The sequence below is a fragment of the Leuciscus leuciscus genome (assembly GCF_965113295.1).
Source record: "Leuciscus leuciscus genome assembly, chromosome: 20".
Lineage (NCBI taxonomy): Eukaryota > Metazoa > Chordata > Actinopteri > Cypriniformes > Leuciscidae > Leuciscus > Leuciscus leuciscus.
In genome coordinates this window covers 35804135-35818755 of record NC_138744.1, presented here as the reverse complement: position 1 = coordinate 35818755, position 14621 = coordinate 35804135, and the positions used below count along the sequence as shown (strand labels likewise).

The 14621-nt window shown below is 43.4% G+C and overlaps 1 pseudogene across 1 annotated transcript in view; it reads left to right on the top strand.

Moving 5' to 3' along the window:
* Positions 1-14621, top strand: part of LOC309483405 (leukocyte elastase inhibitor-like) — a 61555-nt pseudogene that overhangs the window by 44684 nt on the left and 2250 nt on the right. Inside the window, exons 2-3 of the transcript XR_014211709.1 lie at positions 10218-10394; positions 14504-14575. The product of XR_014211709.1 is annotated as a leukocyte elastase inhibitor-like (transcript). The remainder of the gene's footprint in view (positions 1-10217; positions 10395-14503; positions 14576-14621) is intronic.

The window sequence follows — 14621 nt, the reverse complement described above, 5'->3', positions numbered from 1 at the left end:
CCGACCTTTATAAGCAGTTGACCTCAGAAGTGCAGGGCATCAAAGAAACCCCACAGAACTTCTTCATTCGCACTTTCGACCTGAGACAAAAAATTTTGTTCGCTTCGCAGGAATCTGAGTCAGGTCTCCAATATGACCCTGGGTTAGTGCAGAAGATGTTTCTTCACACTGTGTTGACTGGCCTGCAGAATGACAACATCAGGCGGGATCTTCAGCCTTATTTGGAGCAAGCTGACATCTCTGATGAACTGTTGCTTGAACGAGTGAATACAGCATGTGCTTATGAAACCGAGAGGCAGAACAAGAAAAAACTGTCAGGACAACAAAGACCTGTTACCATCCATTCAGTTCAGTCCAGCGATGCTCCTGCTGAAAAGAATGAAAACCCACCAACTCAACAAAAGTCTAAAGTTCCTCCAGCTTTTCTCTCCCAGCTTGCGGAAATTCAATCTGAAATGGCTCTGTTGAAAGACCTTAAAGCTGAAGTGTCTCACATTAGAGAGTCCATGCAACAGCCCCAGCACATGCCTAGACAACCACCGCCAGCAGGGGGGGGGCGATGGCGCATCAGGACTACCATTCTCAGGTCAGCAGGTGCAGGACCCGGGACAGGGATACTGGTTTAATGTGGGCCCAAGACACCGAGGAGCAACTGCTCAGTATCAGCAAAGGTTTGCCCCACAGCCCAGCTTCCCCCAATCAAATCGTGGTCAAAGGAGAAAATGTTTTGGTTGTCAACAGAGTGGAGCCGAAGATTATTGCATGCACTGTTACAGGTGTGGCAGTAGCGAGCACTTTCTGGCTGGTTGTCGAGCAAGGGGACAGAGACAGTTTGGAGATGAGTCTTTAAATGGGGGAAGGTCACTCGCACGGGACAGGGAGTGACCAGTAACGCAGCAATGTCCCAGCAATGTGCGAATTCGGGACAGGGGGGTAAAGGACTAATTCTGAAGCAAGGTGCATCCTGTAAGAAAATGCTTTACTGTTCTACGCCATGTCAAGTTGATAATTGGACAGCACACAAAAGAGAATGTCAAGCACTCGCATGTATGACTACAAACACCACTTCGAAGAAGGACAAAAGGGCTAAAAGGGCGCCATTGGTAGGGGGAAAGCACATGGTTGATTGCTTCATCCAAGGCCAAAGTGTTCAGGCTTTGTGGGACTCAGGCTCCCAAGTGACCATAATTGATGAGCGATGGAAAGAAACGCACCTGCCAGACACAAGATTAAGAGACATAACAGAAATTCTGGATATAACACAGACTTTTGACATACAGGCAGCAAATGGGGAGAGCATGCCATACACAGGTTGGGTCGAGGTAACTTTTAGATTAGCTTCAGGGGCTGCATCCAACACAGAAGTTATTGTCCCCACACTTGTAATGAAGGGTGGTAAGCTTGTTCAACCTATCATTGGGTCTAATGTGATTAGGATTATTATAGACAGTGAACTGAAACAGTCAAACACCACTGACAGGGAAGGGTTAAGTAGAACAGTAAGGGCAGCCTTTCCAGGTCGAGCAGCGGCTTTTGTAGAGCAGGTAACTGCAGTTGTAGAGCAAGTTAGCACCACACCAGGGGATGAGTATATAGTTAAGACAAAAAGGGAGAGGATTAACATACCCAAACGCACAACAGTCAGAGTTGAGTGTCATGTAAACATGAATTCCCCACATGAAGACAACGTTTTTCTCTTCGAGCCGGATGTGAACCCCCGCTGGACAGAGGGACTCGAACTATGTGACATGCTCGTGAAGGTGAATAAGGGCAGCAAAAAACCCTCTATTACTTTAAGTGTGCAGAATACTACAGATCATGACATGATGTTAGCAGGGAAAACGGTAATAGGGGTTGTCCAGCAGGTCCAAGCAGTCTACCCCGCCTCCATACTAGAGGGGTCCCACCTTCCACCTTCAGCTACAACAAATCACATCAGAGCTGAAAAGGATCAGACTACAGGCAATGTTTGGGATCCACCTGTGGATCTGGGCCACCTCAGTGAGCCAGAACGTGAGGTAGTTAAAAAATTGTTACGAGAGGAGTGTGCCTCCTTTTCAAGAACAGAGGATGATATCGGTTGTATAGAAAAACTTCAACTCAGCATCTCCCTGAAAGACACCGAGCCTGTCGCAAAAGCATACCTCTCTGTGCCTAAGCCACTTTACCGGGAAATGAAGGACTACTTGAGTGACCTCATCGCTCAGGGTTGGGTGGAGAAGTCTAACTCACCGTACGCATCACCAGTCGTGTGCGTTCGAAAAAAGGATGGGAGTCTCCGACTGTGTATAGATTTTCGTGAAGTGAACAGAAAGACCCTCCCTGACCGCCAGCCTATCCCCAGAGTGCAAGACATAATGGATGGCTTAGGAGGAAACTCGTGGTTCTCTCTTTTGGATCAAGGGAAAGCGTACCATCAGGGCTTTATGGCGAAGGAGAGCAGACCCATAACCGCTTTCGTCACACCATGGGGTCTCTATGAATGGATCAGAATCCCCTTTGGCCTGATGAATGCTCCAGCCGCGTTTCAGCGCTGTATGGAAGAATGCTTGGAGGGGCTGAGGGATGAGATCTGTATCCCATATTTAGACGACACTCTGGTCTTCAGTAGAACCTTCGAGGATCACGTTGAGAATGTGAGGACAGTGCTACAGCGGCTACGGCAGCACGGGATAAAGTTAAAACCAAGTAAGTGTGAAGTGTTCAAGCGTGAGGTCCGCTACTTGGGGCGCATTGTGTCTGCTGAGGGCAGTAAGATGGATCCAGCTGATACTGCGGCTGTTAGGGCTTTAAAGGAAAAGAGGCCACGGACTATCGGAGAATTGAGAGCAGTCATGGGGCTACTGAGCTATTACAGACAGTATATTAGGGACTTCTCCCGGATCGCCAACCCTCTTTACGCCCTAATGGAATTAGACCCTGGCCCAGATAAGCAGAAAGACCGGAACACCAGGACAAAAAGAGTGAAAGGAAAGTTTAAAGGGACACCATCACACAAGCCAATCACATGGACTGAAAAACATCAACACATATTGGAGGGATTGATTGACTGTCTGGTTGAGCCGCCAATACTTGGGTTTCCAGACTTCAACAAATCGTTCATCCTGCACACAGACGCTTCACAGCAAGGCCTGGGTGCAGTGCTATATCAAGAGCAGGAGGGGAAGCTTTGTGTAATAGCCTATGCATCTCGCACACTGACCAAAGCAGAAAAAAACTACCATCTGCATTCAGGGAAACTTGAATTTCTGGCTTTGAAGTGGGCCGTTACAGAGCGTTTCCGAGACTACCTAATCAGCTCATCTTGCACTGTGTATACGGACAACAACCCACTAACCTACGTGTTATCGACGGCCAAGCTGAACGCAACAGGACAGAGGTGGGTTGCTGAATTAGCAGACTTCGACATAACAATAAAATATCGCCCGGGCAGAGAGAACTGTGATGCTGATGGCCTTTCAAGAATGCCCTGTGACATAGAGACAATGATTGAAGAATGTTCAGAGGAAATGTCCTCCCCTTCTGTGCAAACTACAGTACAAGCTGTGGAAATGAGTGTTTCACACACTGTTTGGTCCATTACGGCTACTGGGTGTGCGGAAACGGATGAAGACATGACTACGCCCCTTTCAAGAGCAGCTCTCTGTCAAGCTCAAAAAGATGATAAAGATATTGGCCCCATTATCGCCTGTAAACAGTCAAATGAAAGACCTGTAGGAAAGCAGTTAAAGTCATTCGGTGCAGGGAGCAGGTGTCTCCTCCGAGACTGGGAGAAGCTCAGCTTTGATGGAGATGGGATACTTCATAGAAAGACTGCAACCAGGACACAACTTGTTCTCCCTGAAATATACAAGTCAACAGTTATGAGACAGCTCCACAATGATATGGGACACCAAGGTGTGGAACGCACAACATCACTTGTTCGGGATCGCTTCTTCTGGCCACACATGCAGAGAGAAATTGAACACTATGTCACTCAAAACTGTACCTGCCTTAAACAGAAAAAACCCTGTCGAGAAACAAGAGCTCCACTCACACCGATTGTCACCACTCAGCCATTCGAAGTTGTATCTATTGACTTTCTGCATCTAGACAAGTGTAAAGGTGGATATGAATACATATTGGTAATCGTAGATCATTACACACGCTTTGCACAAGCCTACCCCACCACATCGAAATCTGCCAAAACTGTAGCTGACAAGATATTTAATGATTATGCGCTGAAGTTTGGGTTCCCCCTGAGGATCCATCATGATCAGGGAGGGGAATTCGAAAATCAGTTGTTTGCACGGCTGAAGAGGAACTGTGGTGTGATGGGCTCAAGAACAACACCGTACCACCCACAAGGTAATGGGCAGGTGGAGCGCCTGAACAGAACACTACTGCAAATGCTGAGAACGCTCACAGAGAGGCAGAAGTCAGATTGGAGAGAGTCATTGCCCAAGCTTATCTACGCATACAACAGCACTCGATGTGAAGTCACAGGTTTCTCCCCCTTCTACCTCCTGTTTGGAAGATCACCGAGATTACCTGTGGACTTATTATTTGGCTTGACACCAGAGGCTGGGACTGCTGATCATCAGGAGTATATGAGAAGGTGGAAAGAACAGATGCAAGAGGCTTATGAGATCACAACGGCAAATGCAAAAAAATGTGCTGAAAAGAGTAAGAGAAATTATGACAGCAAAGTGAGGAGTTCTGTATTGCACGAGGGTGACCGGGTTCTCGTCAGGAATTTGACACCCAGGGGCGGAACAGGGAAGCTCCGAAATCACTGGGAGGATTGCATTCACAAAGTTATCCGTCAGGTGGGAAAAGACATGCCCATATATGAAATAATATCAGAACAAGGCAAAGCGAGAGGACGTAGGATACTGCATCGTAACCTGCTGTTGCCGTGTGACCATTTGCCACTGGAAATACAATTGAAACCAGCTAAAGCAAAAAGACAAATCACAGCATGGACCCGCAAAGGAAGGGAGCAACAACACCAAGGAGTAGACGTTGAGGATAGTGATGAAGATGACTATGGATACTATCCGCCCATGGATCAGCCTCTCCCTGTGATACAGCCCGAAGTAGACACAGACAGTCAGGATGCTGACAAGGAAGTTGAACAACTTTCGCAAGATGCTGAGCCTCAGCAACAGGACCTTTGCCAGCTGGAGCAAGATAGTGGAGATACACTGACAGAGAGAGACACATCAGGACAACAGGAGATTATTGCTCAAAAGGACACTGCCCTGGAGGAGGGAACGTCCGTAGTGCAGTCACCTGTTCAAAGTGGAACTCACTGTGGACATGAACAGCGATATCAGCGACCAGTCAGGGAGAGACGGCCTCCAAGAGTCTTCACATATGACCAGTTGGGCAATCCTGGTTGTTACAGCACCGAACCTACAAGTAACATCATGCAGTGGTACTCACCAGCACCTTATAGAGCCATGCAAGCAGCAAATGCATGGATGACTCCAGTACAGCACTTTGGCTACCCGTCTGTTGTGGTACCAGGGTACTGAATGTGAAACACACTTACCCATTTGCCCATACATCACACACTCATGGATGGACTGTGGAACAATCTGAGTGTTAATACTTACACATTTGCCCATACATCACACACTCATGGATGGACTGTGGAACAATCTGAGTGTTAACACACTTACCCATTTGAACATACATCATACACTCATTGATGGACTGTTGAACAATTTGAGTGTTAACACACTTAACCATTTGAACATACATCACACACTCATTGATGGACTGTTGAACAATTTGAGTGTTATCAATACACACACATACATACTTCACTCAATGATGGACAGATAGACAAGCCGAGTGCTAACATATACACTACACACACTCCTGGACTTTTGAATAAGCTGAGTGTTTGTATACGAACTGTTGCAAAGGTGATCTGGTGACATATGTACTGTTTAACTGCATTCATCATTACTCATCTGTTGGTTGGGATGTCGAGGACGACATCTGTGTTGAAGGGGAGTATGTAAGGATGATAAAAATGATGTCATACTCATACATTGCATGTCATTGAATGAGTTGATACAAGTTAAAATATACTTAAAATGGTCCATAAAAAGGAGAAAGTTAAAATACACTTATAAGTTGTAGATCAGTAATCCATTGATCAGTAATCCATTGCTCTTTGGGTAAAAGAGGCTAAAGAGATTAATACGATAAAAAGACTAGACAATCTGTGTTTAAAATGCTGTTTTATTGTATAACATTTAAATTACAATATGTTTGCTTGTTTACATAAGTTTCACTTTAAGTTTAAGTACCAGTTTGTGATTGATCGCTAATGCCTTGTTCAGTGAGGATCTGTTAATGATTAATAATGCCTCGTTCAGCCTGTGTACGGAGCGCGCGGCTGACGTTCGTCCATTATAACATTGGACTGGACAGAAGCTGCATCGTGTCCGTGTTTTATTGTCCATTTCCTCTTTTACAGAGGCGTAACACACACACACACACACACACACACACACACACACACACACACACACACACACACACAAACACAAACACACACACACACACACACACACACACACACACACACACACACACACACACACACACACACACACACACACACACACAAAGATTTTTAAACAGAAATGATCACTGGAGTAAAAAAAAAAAAAGTGTGACAACTAGCCCCAGTGTCCCCTACACAGAAAGTCATTTAAAATGTCTTAGGACTTAAAAAGTCACTGCATAGATTAAAAAACACACAAAAAAAAAACACTAATGTCTGAGAACCACAAATGCGTCTTTATTTTTTTGTTTTTGTTTAAATGAAAAGTATAAACGCTTTTATTTGAAGTTGAATAAGCGTCACTCAGGATCCCACAATTTACCCATTCATTCCAGCCTGTGTCCACTTTTATGTCCTTAAATGCTCGTTTTTTGGGTTCGACAGCTTATAAAAACTTTTTTAGCTTGTTTGCTGTACACCTTGTCACATAGCATCTTTTAGACATTGTTTTGTTTTTTGTTATAAGTCATAAATGACAAGGATGCAGCCAGCTTCTCGCAATGCAAAGTCAAAACGGTTGGATTGTCACTACTGGAGGTGTCCATACGGAGACATGTTCTGCGACTCGGTGTCAGTCAGGTGTCATGTCAGTGTCAGTGTGTCGAGATAATGCACAGCAAACTGACATTCTGGCACATGCCAATAATGTCAGTGACACATATCCACTGGCTCATGCCAATGAAGACCGGATGTGCCACCGGATCTGCCAATACGCATAGTGACATGTGCTTCTGTGCATCATGTTAATGTTAGCCTAATACTGCTACTGCTGATTTCGACTCCAGGGAAATACAAAAAGCAAATTTTCCTGTGAACGCTTTATATAAAGACAATATAGGATCACAATATAGTGATCACTTATATCAATATTATATATATTGTCATCATATCGTCCAGCCCTAAATTTTTTTAGAGTTTACAGTGTTTATTTAAAAACATAAAATAATGCAAAATATAAGATGGTAAATATTTAATTGATGATTTGTCAATACAATATATAACAATACAATATATAGGCTATGATTTTAACCCAAAAGTCAACATATTGACACAAAATGACATCTGCAAATCCACGTTTCACTGCCTGGAGTCGCTATTTCTGTGAATTGCAGCGATTAATTTGCTTCTCTTTGCTGTAGCTTTCGACAGTCTGTATAAATATATCTCAGATTTCTTTATCAAATCTATTTGTACAGTCAATCTCAAAGCTCTTTCCCATTTTAGATGTGTTGTGTGTGTTTTTCGCGGCATTCACGCTGAAAACGATACTCGGTTACTAACGTAACCTCGGTTCTATCTAGAAGAGGGAACGGGTATTGCGTAAGTTAGCTTACGCTACGGGTAAAGTCAACTTTTCTCGAGATATGAAGCCAAAAAATGATCCTTAATTTTGTATCAATAGTCAACGCAGTGCAGCAGCTAGCAGACCTAGAGCGGGCTATCTAGCGCGCTCATTGGCTGCTCCGCGGCAACTGCAGCAGCCTACCACTGAGCCTGGCGTGACGTCACGCCCAATGAGGGCGCGCGCGACACGTTATAGCCCGCCAAAATGGGAGTGGCTTAGCGTATATAAGGAAGGGCTCGGGGGCTGCTAACCTGGTTTTTGTCGACTGAAGTGAAGTGAGCTTGTGGCGCGAGCACGGCGGGTTACGCAATACTCGTTCCCTCTTCTAGAGAGAACCGAGGTTACGTTAGTAACCGAGTATCGTTCTCTTACGAGAGGTTCTCTCGTATTGCGTAAGTTAGCTTACGCTACGGGAACCCCTTGTCAACCCCGTGCGCGCCTAGCATCCACTACATGAGTCCCAGGGGAAACCCGGGGAACACAGAAAAGTGGGAATCAGGTGGCCAACAGAGTTCATAAGCACACAGTAGGGAGTGTAGAGCGGCTCGGCCGGTCTATACTGACTTAACACAACCCTTTATAGTGCAGCTCAACCAGGAGAGCTAAATCGAGTAAAGTGGCCCACGCACAATGAATCTGGGCAGGGCACACACACTACTTAAAACCTAACAAATGTAGAGGGGGAGGCCCAGCCTGCCGCCGTACAAATGTCATGAATGGAAATCCCGCTGGACCAAGCCCATGATGAGGCCATGCCTCTGGTGGAATGAGCCCTGATGACCAAAGGGCACTGCAGGTTTTTAGACGCATAAGCTGCCGCAATAGCATCCACTATCCATCTGGACAGGCTGTGTTTCGAGGCGGCAAGACCTTTGGTGCGCCTTCCAAACGAAACGAAAAGCTGCTCCAAGCGCCTGATAGCGGCGGAGCGTGTGATGTAATTTCTCAGTGCTCTGACAAGGCAGAGGAGGTTACTCTCAACCTCGCTGCTGGATGCCGAGAGCGTCGTCATGTTTTGTGTCGGCGTTTGTTTGCAGGTGTGCGTGTATTATAACAGGCTCGTTTACTGCAATATTAATATTTCCAGCCGCCTGAACTTAGAGGGGACTGAGAAATGTGTGAGAATTGGAGGTTGGTCCGGCCTCGGCGGGACTAAAAACACTCTCTTTTCTCCTTTCGCCGGTGAGTGACGTGCAAAAGGGGGCGCGAGGGGCGGGGTAGATTTCCTGTAACGTAAAGAAAGCTAGCCACGTGACCGTGCGCCTCTGACATCCCTTGTGAACGGCGCAGTTTGCGCAGCACAAGCAAAGGGAGAGAGCGCGGGAAGAGGGGCGAGTAGCCAGAGAGCGTCATCATGTTTTGCGTCGGCGTTAGTTTGCAGGCGTGCATGTACTATAACAGGCTCGTTTACTGCAGTATTGATATTTCCAGTCGCCTGAACTCAGGAGGGGACTGAGAAATATGTAAGAAATGGAGGTTGGTCCGGCCTCGGCGGGACTAAAGCACTCTCTTTTCTCCTTTCGCTGGTGAGTGACGCGCGCGAACGGGGCGCGAGGGCGGGGTAGCTTTCTTGTAACGTAAAGAAAAACTAGCCCCGTGACCGTCCGCTTCTGACATCCCTTATGAGCGGCGCAGTTTGCGCCAATTTTTTGGCTTCATATCTCGAGAAAAGATGACTTTACCCGTAGCGTAAGCTAACTTACGCAATACGAGAGAACCTATCGTAAGAGAACCAGTGCTACTACTTAGTCTTTTGCCAATCAGTGGGCGTAACCGCAGTCACTCCGGCCGACAGTGACGTCACACACATATCCTCTCATTCCCTCCTCCCATGGTTGAGTAACCTGAGACGTTTTACAAAAGGTCTGGAGTAGAGGATGGGCTCTTCAAGGCGAGACAATGTTTATAAGAATGAAACTTAGTGACTCAGCTGATCATTCTTTCACCTCTGACACATGGGGAAACATCATCGTTCCTGCTAAAAAAAACTCTTGGTAGTGCTTGAATAGAACAGATTTTTTTACAGTACACTTCTGTATGTGTAATGATGAAAATGATGCAAAAACTGCTGTTCTAGTACTGTACTGTCATATGAAAGATAATGCATGGATTTATGTTTTTCTTAGACAAGCATGTGATGTTGTTTACACAGGAAATGACCACTGAACTGAGCAATGCTCTGTTTGGGATTTTCACTTTGTTATGCTGATCATCTCTCTCTCTCTCTCTCTCTCTCTCTCTCTCTCTCTCTCTCTCTCTCTCTCTCTCTCTCTCTCTCTCTCTCTCTCTCTCTCTCTTTCTTTCTAGCTTGTGAAAATGGAGCCTTTGACTGCAGCAAACACACAGTTCTCCCTCAACCTGTTCAAGAAGATCAGCGGAGGAAACGCATCAGGAAATGTGTTCTACTCTCCTCTCAGCATCTCCTCGGCTCTGGCCATGGTGTCGCTCGGTGCAAGAGGAAACACAGCAGATCAGATGATTAAGGTGATCTCACACAATATACTTAGATAGCCTATATAGCCAGAGATGGCAAAAGTGCACACATCCTTCACTCAAGCAGAAGTACAGATACTCATGTTTAAAAGGACTCAAGGACTCAAACCTTTCACTCAAGGTAAAGTAAAAAATTATGGGTAGTGATGGCTACTAAAAAGTAGCCATTACTACTACCTGTTTTAGTGTTGCGCTGGTAACTGGACCTCCCATCCTATTGATGCTTTAATACAAAAGAACTTACATTTCAAATTTTCTTAGCAAATGAATGTATCCAGGCTGAACAACCACCATGTAATACACAAGCAGAGAAAAGACTAAGCTGATGAAAAAAACTATTTGCCGTCCCCTATAGGCCACATCACAGATTGTAGGGTGATTCTGCCTCTTGTCTTTGGAAGCGTTAAAAATGACAAAATTGAGGCGAGTTATACTGTAAATTCTATTTAAGTACAAACAGAAAGAAAATTATAATACAAGCATAATTTACACTTCACCTGGTTTACCGGTTCTACAGCATATGGAAACTATCTGACTAAACCTGTCAGGTTTCAGATGACCGCTTAATACTGGAGAAATGAACAGCAGAGTACACATTTCCATAATAGAAAAAGTATTTCTTTAGATCAGTACATGCTCAAATTGGCGACATGGACTATTCACTGGCCTAAACAATTTGTCCTAAAGACTGAATATTAATGTGTGTGCCATCAGCACCAGCAACATGTGGCAACATCCCTTATACAAACACTGAGAAATACAATTTTAGGGAAAAATCCTTAGCCGCTCCTAAATCTGAACCCCTGCGAATCGCTTCAAAAACTGGGCATTATCTGTCAAACACAACCTTTAAGTGCTTTCTTAAATTCAACAGCGAATTCTTGAAAGCCAGCATTTTTTGGTTTTTTAGGTTCGCACAATTTGTAGCGCATTTGCCAGGAATCCTTTTTATCAAAGACAATTTCGAACATCTCCCTCATATATGGCCATGCGTGATCAGGAATGTCTCTATTCTCAGTCATGTCGACATCTTTAACTCCCTCTGTCTCATCCATAACGTTAATCATTCTTCTTGTTGTCTTCTGCCTTGCTCCGTGGGATCTTATAGCCTACGCCTGTGGTGTGTGATAGTCAAGAAAATTATACACCAATGGGGGAGTCATGTTTTCTGTTGAAAAAGGCGTGCAATGACAAGAAATAGTATTGATCATGCCAGCAAATACAGATTAGAATTAAAGTAATGAGCCAGGTTTGAAAATATAAGTAGAAAGTACATATTTGTGTAAAAAATGTGAGTGAAAGTAAAAAGTTGTCAGAAAAATAAATAGTGAAGTAAACTGATCATACCTGTCAAGTTTTGGATTTGAAAATAAGGGAAATTTATTTTTCCGCGAGCAAACCCCCCCCATATGCTGTGAACATTCATTATAGCCTAAATGAAAACACAAAAGGGTGTATATGAAGAGCATTTATTTAAAGGCTTATTTGCATATTTTCTGTTCATTTATCATTGCTTGTCTTTACATTTACATTTTATTTTCATTCCACACGTTCTTTTCATTTCATGTTGCTTTTCTTTTACAGTTTTTCTTTTCATTTCACATAACTTTTCTTTACTCTTTTAGTGAGTTATTGTACAAATTGGTTGCAGACTTTGCATTCGCGGTATATACATGAGGGGTTTAGTTTTTTGGCAGGAGTGCCCAATTCCGTTTTTTTTTTTTACGAACTTTATTATGAACAATGCACAGGACAATAGGTACAGAGAACATTACAAATACTGTGCGTGCCTTCCGTCTCTGTAGTAGCGTCCATCATCCGTCTCTGTTTTTTTTTTTTTTTTCTGCGTTGTCACCATAGACTGTAAGGGTTGTCACTCATCATTTGACCTCACACACTAACCTCGCGACAACTGCCACCTACAGTACCTGTAGTAGGCTACTGCAGGTGGCAGTTATCGCGAGGCTACTAACAGACTCAGATTAGGAATGTTTTTTTTTTTTTTACTCTGCCCGGGCCCGGGGTAGCCTATTTTTAATTTTTAATAACGCAGGTTAAAAACCGGGAGATTTACGGGAAAATACTAATACGGGAGGACGGCGGGAAAGAAGGGTAAAATACGGGACTTTCCCGGCCAAAACGGGATACTTGACAGGTATGAAACTGATACCAGAAAAATCTACTTAAGTAAAGTAACACAGTATTTGTTCTTCATTACTTCTCATCTCTGTATATAGCATTTGCATTTTATATATGTAAAAAGGCTTTCACTAACGGGAAATTGTTTCCTGAACGAGATCTAATCTGTAGCTGCATCTGAAATCACATAATGTCTGAGTATGTACTACATTTGAATTTGAATTTACTTTGCGGGCATTAAAAAGCATGTTATATGAAGTATGAATGTGTATTATTGAATGTAATCCGGACGTACTACATCCACCATGTTGTTACTGTCACGTGACCAACCAGCGTCAGTTGCGTCGCTTCACTGCCATTCATAAATCCTCTCCCATGGCCTCATGGGATAGTAAAGTGTCCATCGAATGCGCACTTCAGAATCTTGGAAGTAGTAGTAGGTCATCCGGGGACTTTTCGCCAACTGTGTTTCAAATACAGTGCATACTAATCCAGACTCAAAACCAGTGGCGGCTGCTGGTCTTTCAAAGAGGGGAAGCTCATTTTCGGCCTACATCATAAAAATTGTCCATTTATTTATACGTAAATTCTGCCCAACGTTCCTTTTCAAGAAAATGCTCTGTGACCCTATATCGTTCCAACTAGGCGTCTTTTCCAGTGACTTGACCAGTGTCCTCTCAATGGCCAGCAGAGTTAGGTATAATTGTATAAATGTAATAATATAATAAAGGTATAAATAATAATATAATAAAGTATAATAATAATACTACTAATAATATATAGGCTATTTTAAATTATTTTAATAATTATTGTTTTAATTATTACTAATAATATTATAAAAAATATAATAGGATAAGTAATAATATAATAAAGGTATAAATGTATAATTGTGTGAAATGTATTATGAAAAATGGCTAGCAATTTCGACAAGCAAATACCAAGAAAGAGGTAGCAGCAGTTTGTCTTTTGACTATCACTTGAAAAATCCGCGATGGGACTGAGCTCCAATAGCTTCAGCGGCAGCGACTTTTTATTGTATGAAATCGCTGTCAATCAAAAGGAGATGCAGCCCCTCCAATCATCACGCGGAAGCCCGGAGTCCGGGCCAGCCCACTCCTCATTCACCCCCACGCTGAGCGTCCGTGGGCGGGACATAATCGCAGCATTTATCCAATGACCGTCTAGTTTCGAAGCGCTGAAAAAAACTGTTCAGAGCAGCCCCATTGAAGTCAATGGACGCTGGACTTCAACAGGGAAATGCACTGTCTGTGACGCTACGGGAATGTATGAGAAGGAAATCGAGTCAGCCGACCTGCTGTATGTAGCTGATTCTGAACGAACTCGTCTTTGAGATTAACGTTTTCTAACGCATTTTAAGTCAATAAAATGTTAACACAAGTACATATTTGACCATTAATTTTTTTGACATTATAGGGGAAGCCGAGCTTCCCTTGCAGTCTTAAAGAAATCCCCACTGCTCAAAACACATCTGTTTAGCTGAGCATTTACTGAATGAGCACTGTGCCACTGTTCGTCCGACTATTTGTACTTTTATTTTTTATTCAAAACTGTTTTAATTATTCTTATTTCTTTTGATTATTTTATTTTCTTCTATGTAAAGCACTTTGAATTACCATTGTGTATGAAATGTGCTATATAAATAAACTTGCCTTGCCTTACTCTTTTGGCATAGGGAAGTATTCGATTCTGGACGCACCACATGTAAATGAGTTCCAGGCATGGCATAAACAGTAAAGTGCCAGCAATTAATCACTCTTTCCACTCATTTAATTATCAAAGGCCTGAGGGCCAAAATCAACAAAGAATGTGTTTGACATCATCAGTTCTTCATTGTCTTTTCTAGCACATTTGAAACTATTCTAATGAGCATTTGAGTTGTGCATTCACAATATATATATTGAACTTATCTTTATTAACTCTACCATAACAATGCTGTGTAGGTCCTGGGCTTTAACAATGAACCACCAATGATGCAGCAAACCCAGAATCCTCAGACACCTGCTGAACTCAAGGTTTCGTATGAATATTTACATCAAACACTAACCCAGTTAACAGGGA